Below are 7,533 nucleotides of genomic sequence, written 5' to 3' on the forward strand. Positions count from 1 at the left end.
ACCAACTCTTATAGCATGTATAGATTGATCCAATTTCGTCATTCCTTGATCCATATTTTCTAATTTTGCCAATACCACTGCTATGTTCTTGTTCCCTCCATTGCCATATCCTCTTATAGCATCTTCTCGTGTATTATGGTATTCTCGGGAGTGTTTTGGGAATTCTTCAACTAGCTCTTTTATTGTGGCCGTATTCTTCTTGGTCATTGGCCCTTGAGAATTAAGAAATTGTCTGGTTGTAATATTTACCCCATCATAAAAATAGACACCTCTTGTTGCATGTTCAAGTCATGTTGAGGACAATTACTTAGAAGGCCCTTGTATCTTTCCCATGCTCCATATAACGACTCTCTCATTTCTTGTTGGAAGTTGGCTATCTTCATCTTGATCTTTGAGATCTTTGAAGGTGGACTAAATTGTTCAATAAATGCCTCTTTAAGATTGTCCCATGTTCGTATAGCTCCAGGTGCGAGTGACTTCAACTAAAATTCTGCATGTAACATCCCGACTCCCAAGTATAAATTTTAAAGCTTTGTATTCATTTTAGTGTGGGGAATCGACTAGTTGGAGGCCCCAACTCGTCGTGTTGAACCTGGCCAGCCTGCGTGGTTTATGGCATCTACTCGATGAGTTGGAGGACCCCAGCTCGATGGGTAGAGGTTGTACATGAAAACCCTAATTTTTAGGGTTTGCATCCTATTTAAAGGACCTTAAGTCCTTTCCTCTAGCCTCCTTACCACCTTTTGATAGCCAAAAGCAAACCCTAATCGATCTAACCTTATTCTTGAGTGTGTGAGAGGCTAAAAGTATGTTTTTGGTGCATTTGTTGAAGAAGCATGAAGATTAAGAAGCTTGGAATGAGAAGAAGCTTGTAGATCCAGTATCTACATCATGTTTGCATCCAGTAGAAGGTAAAAAGTCGTTACCTTGGCCTTCCGTTTCTTAGATCTCTTCTTATGTTAGAATATGGGCATTTTGGTGCAAAATAGAGTCACTTTCCGATTTGAACTTGTCACAAGGGCATGGTTTCATATATGGACTCCTCTAGGCCCTTATGGACATAAAGCCTCAAGCTTTATGAAGCTTTGGCCCTCCTCCATGTCCAAAACCTTATTCTAAGGCTATTTATGATTGTTTTAGTCTCATGGAGCCTTGCATGCACATAAAGTTAGCAACTTTATGTGATAACAACACCCAAGGAGCCTAGATCTACAGTTTAGAGCTTTGGTTTCACTTAAAAGCATCTACATGAGAAATGGACTGAAGGAACTCGAAAAGTTGCATAGTCAACTCGACGAGTTGAATGAGGGTTTCCTGTTTTCTAGATTCTGCATGAACTTGGTGAGTCGACTGGGGTTTTCGCGATTTCTTGAGTTCTGAAGGAACTCGAAGAGTCAGTGAGCTACACTCGACGAGTTGGGTCAACATGGACTGTTGACCTTGACCGTTGACTTTGACTTTGACCAAGGGTCGACCAGTTTGACTTCTGGGGTATTTTAGTAATTTTGAAATTTATGGAACTGGATCATTGGTGGATGTAGGTGGTTGAGTTTGGAGCTGTATTTGGAGAGTTTGACATTATCATTCCAAGCTACTTGTGAGGTAAGTTGTCCTCACTATACTAACAGGGTCGAAGGCACCAATGCCGACCCTTATTTTTGGATTGTTATCCTGGTTATTGCATGATGATATGCTTAATGACTTGGTAGGTCGGTATCCTGGTATATGAGATGATGCTAAGTTAGTGACCGGTTAGGTCGGTATCCTGTTATATAGGATGATACTATGACTAGTGATATGTTAAATCGGTTTGACTATTCGTACAGGCTAGCATTTGTTATCTATGTGTTGATTGTATGATTAGGGGTGGGTTGAGGTGGCCCTTTTTTGTGTTGTAAGCCAACATACCCAAGGCGGCCCGGATAGACTGCATGCCAATGGGGACATACCAGTCAGGCCGAAGGCCCGGAGAACGGTCCATATAAGTTGAAGGTCCGGTGAGGCGGTCTAGACATGATGAAGGTTTTGAGAGTGGGCTAACTGAAGGCCAGGTACGAGCGGTCCAGTCATACTGCAGACTCTATATGCATGTTGTTTATATGATATTGTTATGGTTTGTATGGCGTTGGTATTTTGGGGGAACTCACTAAGCTTCGGAATTACAATTGTTGATTTTGTATCACGTAACTTTTGATCATCGAGGGAAGGCGAAGGTGTGATCGTGCACCTCCTCACATTTTTATGATTTTGATTTCTAGGATACTCTGATATGAAACTATTTTGAAAGAGAAGTGATATTTCCACTTGATAAATTGATTCATTCACTTGAAATGTATGTTTTACCAACTTGTATGATAGCTGCAATGGTGTTGTACCTCACGTGGATGGATCAAATTATTAAGTGGAAATATCACTTCCCATTTTCAAAACATTTTGTGATAATTAAAGGTTTTTGAATGCTTAAAAAAGTTATAAATTGGCTTGAATTTTATGGATGTTACAACGTATCTCCATTAAGCGGACTGGACCTTAGCAAAACGTCATCTCTATTAACATTAGGGACATTGAAGTATTTAGCAATGTCCAAGACTTCATCGATGTGCTTGAAGGCATCTTCGTGATCTTTCCCAAAGAATGGGATATCATTAAGCATAGCGAGAATATGCCCTTTGAGTTCAAATTTGGCGCTAGCTAGAATTTCGGGTGGTACAAGACCTGGCATGTTGTTATTACGCGACCTTTTCTTGTACTCCTCCATAGTCATACCTGTTATACCCACCATTTATTCAACCTCGCTCTTTATGTCGTCCTTAATCATCTTTGGTTTCTGGTTTGTATCCTATTCCCTTCGCATTTGGAGTTCTTTCAATGCTTTCAAATTTGTCTTTCTTTTTGTGGAAAGATGATTCTAGATTTAAGAGTGGTGGAATTATTAGAGTTATGGATCCTCGGGTCATAAATCACTGAACCAAAACAAAAACAAAATGTGTAAAAACGAACTAGAAAGAAAATAAATGAAAAGCAGGAAAATATTGAACTCATGTCGTGAGAATTGAACAACAGAAAAGTACGATTTTTGGAGAAAATTAATTTTTTTTGGTTTTTACCCGAAAAAAAAGGATCGATTAACCTAAAGCAATTAAATTAACAACTAAAATAGTCGTTCCCCAGAAACGGCATCAAAAACTCGATGCACAATTTATATACTATCAAATTTTATATTTATAAACCTAACTTACTTAACTGACTAGTTGCACTTAGGCGGTGTACCTAGTCAAATTTATAGAATAGTTTGGGTAAGTCGGGTGTCGAACACAGGGAACGGAATTAGCTAATAAAATAATTACTAAAAGTTAATCTAAAAACAATATATAAAAAGGGGTTTTATCTAATTTTGCAAGTTCAGATTAACTGAAACTCAACACTCAACTAGAAAAGATTGTAAACAAGATTAAGAAGACACTTTCGTTTAACTTCGAATCCCCCTTTTCCCTATGTGTAGTTTCTAAGTATGGATTTATTCAACTAGTTACCAATTTAGATGTAATTGGCAGTCTTGATATGATCTCCTAATATTTTCACCAATTCCTGAAATTCCATGTAATGATCATACACAAGTAAACACATACTTGATTATTAAAGATAATTGGGATATCTAAGATGTATATAAGTTAAACACAATTATGATCAAATTAATGCTCTCCAACAGAGTTAAAATTGTTACCTTTAGTACTTAATATAAAATGTGATTAATCCTAGAGCTAGCAATTTAATGATCATAAACTACTAGGTAAACAAGTTCATACAACTCAATTGGTCATTAAATTAGACTTTACTTGAAACCAACAAAGATGCAAACTTTAACATCCTAGGTAATCATAATCAAACACATGCATTAACCAAATTCATAATCCAAATATACGCTATAAACTAACACATAGTATTACGGTTCATCTATACTAAACGAAAGCCTAATGATTAACTACTCATAGTAGAAAATAAACACATAATCAGATAAGAATTTCACATAGTTAATCTAATGTAAACCGAATGTAATGTGTAATATTCAAATCTTCGATCTTCATGTGTTCGCTCTTCTAAGTGTTGCTTTTCGCAGATCTATGGCCTCTAAAATCGACTATCTCTCTAGAAAATTTGATTCCAACCTCCCAAAGTCGATATGTAAAGGAGTATTTATAGTTTCCATAAAATTGTAGCTCACGTCGTGAGCCTAAAGGTCTGATGTCCTTAGATCAGATTAATTCATGCCTGGCAAGGAAACTGCATTCTGCGTAGTTATATGTTCTGGAATAATCCTCCTCACGACGTGAGATTATAATGCTCACGTCGTGAGCTCAGTTATTATGTATATCATCGAGTTTTTTCTTTTACCACGAAACCATAGTTTGTTTCCATGACATGGGGCTTGTATGTTCATTGTTTTTCTTCTTTTTAAGCTTCATTAAGCTCCCGACATCAGCTCCAGTCCTTCCAAGTTCCAGTATTTGCCGTTTTTGGTCCTTTTTCTTCAAGAATGCTCTCTTTGGCTGCAAAATGTAATTTATCTCAATAAGTACCAAATATCTTTGCAAGTAACCAAAATATAGCTTAAAATGTATTAAAATAATGCCTATACACACACACACACACATATATATATATATATATACATATATATAGCAATATCACCACCTCTTACGACGAAAGACTTCGTCTGAATCCTTGTCATCCATCACCATGTCATGGCGATCTATTTACAATGTCGCGGTAACTGGAGATCAGCAAAGTGCATTATTGATTCTATTCCAACTTTGGGGATAACTTTTGTCCCAACTTCTAACGTGCATATCTTCTTTATTTCTAACCTTGAACATTACTATGCAATCGATTTAAATGGGTCTTAACACACCAAAACTCTCACACCCCAAAACCAAGAACGGCGGAAACGTTCTGGGGCGGAGGACGTCATGTATAATATCAACAACAATGTAAAGTAGTAAACAAGCAACAACATCATCCATTGCATTAATAATATAATTATTATACAATTTTGTTCTGTCAAATTTTAATAAACACTAAAGCGTAAATCAAAATGAAAGATAAGTCTTGAACAAGCTCCATCTTCCTTTCTCCTTGCATCGGTACCTGTGTATGATGACCTGAGGATACAAGTAATTTTGAAAGCGAGTATCAGCTTTGAAGCTGGTGAGATCATAAGTATTTAGTGTCTTAATTTGTAAGTAAGTATTTGTATGTAAGAATTTGTAAGTGTATATGAACTGTAAGTGTTTGAAAAACCCTAGAATCCCGATGATTCCTACTAGTATATGAAGGTGTCTTCTACCAAGACCTAACTGTTCTGAAGGTAGTCTTCTACCAAGACCTAACCGTTCTCAATGTTTGTTTCTTGTAAGAGTGTGTAATTTTCCCAAGTGTAACTATTATTAACAAAATATAGTTTTTACATTTATAGTTTAAGTGAAAAGATCACTAAATATATGTACAGGGAAAAATTAATGTAGTACTAAAACGTAGCGCTATAAGAACTACTACTGTACTAATTACCTTAAACTGGATTTATATTAAGGCATTATGTGATAAATTGCACCATACTATCGACGGATAACAACGACATATGAATGGTCGTAATAACGAAATGACGTTTGGCACCCGCAGACCTGCAGGTCCGGCTGTAGGTAGCAGCAAGGTGTAGGATTGTCAATCCAGTATAGATCTATACGCAAACTCACGCTCTCCCTATAAGAGACTCTGGCTACAACTCGAGTCATGACATTTAAGTCATGCTCCGATTTAAATCACAATAATTATCGTATTCTCGTATATGTACTGTAATGAACTGTTCTAACTGTAATGTACGTGCTCTCTACTTAGCAAGTATAGTAATGTAATGAACTGTTCTAACTGTAATGTATGTGCTCTCTACCTAGCAAGTATAGTAATGTAATCATCCTAGTATAGTTTTATATGTGATGTACTGTAATGTTCTAGAAAGTATTGACTCATGAATGAACTGACTCATTGTATGATATCGTGTTCTAGTAATTGTTCTAGTATCTTCCTAAACTACCCATATGGTAGTTTACTAGTAATCTAGCTGGTACGTATGGAGAAGGATGTATACCCTTGCTACCCAAGGGCATGGGATGAACTGGAAGGACCTTTTATGACTATATATGTACACATGATATATAACTAATATTTAAACGACTTTCGGACGAGTACCCGATATCCCACCAGACCACATCTCAAGCGCGAAAAGGAAATAGGGTGGATAGCCTTCCTAAGTCTTTTAAACATTTCTTATATAACTATACATATAGAGGCATACAATTTACAATATAAAAGCATAAATAAGTTTTGTAAGACATTTGAAACATAAATATTATTTTAAGAAAAGATCGACTTGATGTCAATCTATAAAACAATTTGAAGGCATAAGTTTGATAAAACAGTTTAAGTATAAGGAAATATTTTTTTGAAACACAGTTGTAAATAAGTTTGAAAGGTAATGTACAGAGTAAGATGTACAGTGTAATAAGGAGTTTAAAACATATAAAATGTTTATAAAAATCATTTGAAGGAAACTGTTTGGTAACACGGCTAATGAGTAGCCAAATCATTTGAATGCTATATATTAATCACATGTGATTGATGTAATAACTAGCATAATTTTACTTATTAATCATATGTGATTGATATAATAACAAGCATGTTTCTACTTGTATCCCCCCCATAAAACATTTAAAAATAGTTTAAAACATTAGTTAAGGGGTATGAACTCACCTGCAATAAGTGACTGGAATTGAACGGACTGTTATCGTACGGAAGGATCCGACAAGTGCTTGGTGTCAAGTGAAGACTTAGACACACACAATGATCCTAATTACATAGGAAAACATATGTATATAAATAATTAGTGATTAAAACACTAATTATACAAGTAATAACATTTAAGCGCGAGGAAAACACTTTTGTTCAAGTGCTACGAGGCTAATGGGTTGCAACAAAGGAGTGCAATGCCCCTAATGGAAGTTTATGGTCAAATGACCATATGATTTGGAGTTTACGGCCCAGGGGAGTAAACTCCTGGCCGTAAACTCTCCTTAGGGTCCCTAATTGAAGCTTAGAATTGCTACAACTCTAGTGGGGAATTGTCTCAAGGCTATACAAGTGTTTGGGTGCCATATTAACTCCTTTGGGGATTTTACGGCCCAGAGACCACATTCCCTTGGAGTTTACGGCCGTAAACTCCCTTGGGAGGGTTTTTATGGTGCTTTCAAGTCTCAAACATTTCTAGGAACTAAACTAGGCTTTGGTACTTGGCTTTAGAAGAGTTTATGGCACCATTTGGCACCATTTTATGGAGTTTACGGCCATAGAACTTTTTGGGCCGTAAACTCCCTCACTCTTGGTGTTCTAAGTGTTTTAACTAGTCCAAAACTCAGCTAGGTACATGCCCAAATTGGTCTCTTGGCTTAAAGAAGGATTTAGGGTGTCCTTTGACCCCTTTAT

General features: G+C 36.5%; 1 non-coding gene across 1 annotated transcript; it reads left to right on the forward strand.

Annotated features, from left to right (window-relative positions):
• The first annotated feature begins 285 nt into the window (after positions 1–285).
• LOC145077551 (small nucleolar RNA R71) lies at positions 286–392 on the forward strand. The gene has a single exon (XR_013693293.1). It is a non-coding gene; the product is annotated as a small nucleolar RNA R71 (small nucleolar RNA).
• The last annotated feature ends 7,141 nt before the right edge of the window (positions 393–7,533 follow it).

The sequence above is a fragment of the Lactuca serriola genome, chromosome 9 (genome assembly GCF_051521515.1).
Source record: "Lactuca serriola cultivar US96UC23 chromosome 9, Lser_US96UC23_V15, whole genome shotgun sequence".
NCBI classification, from domain to species: domain Eukaryota; kingdom Viridiplantae; phylum Streptophyta; class Magnoliopsida; order Asterales; family Asteraceae; genus Lactuca; species Lactuca serriola.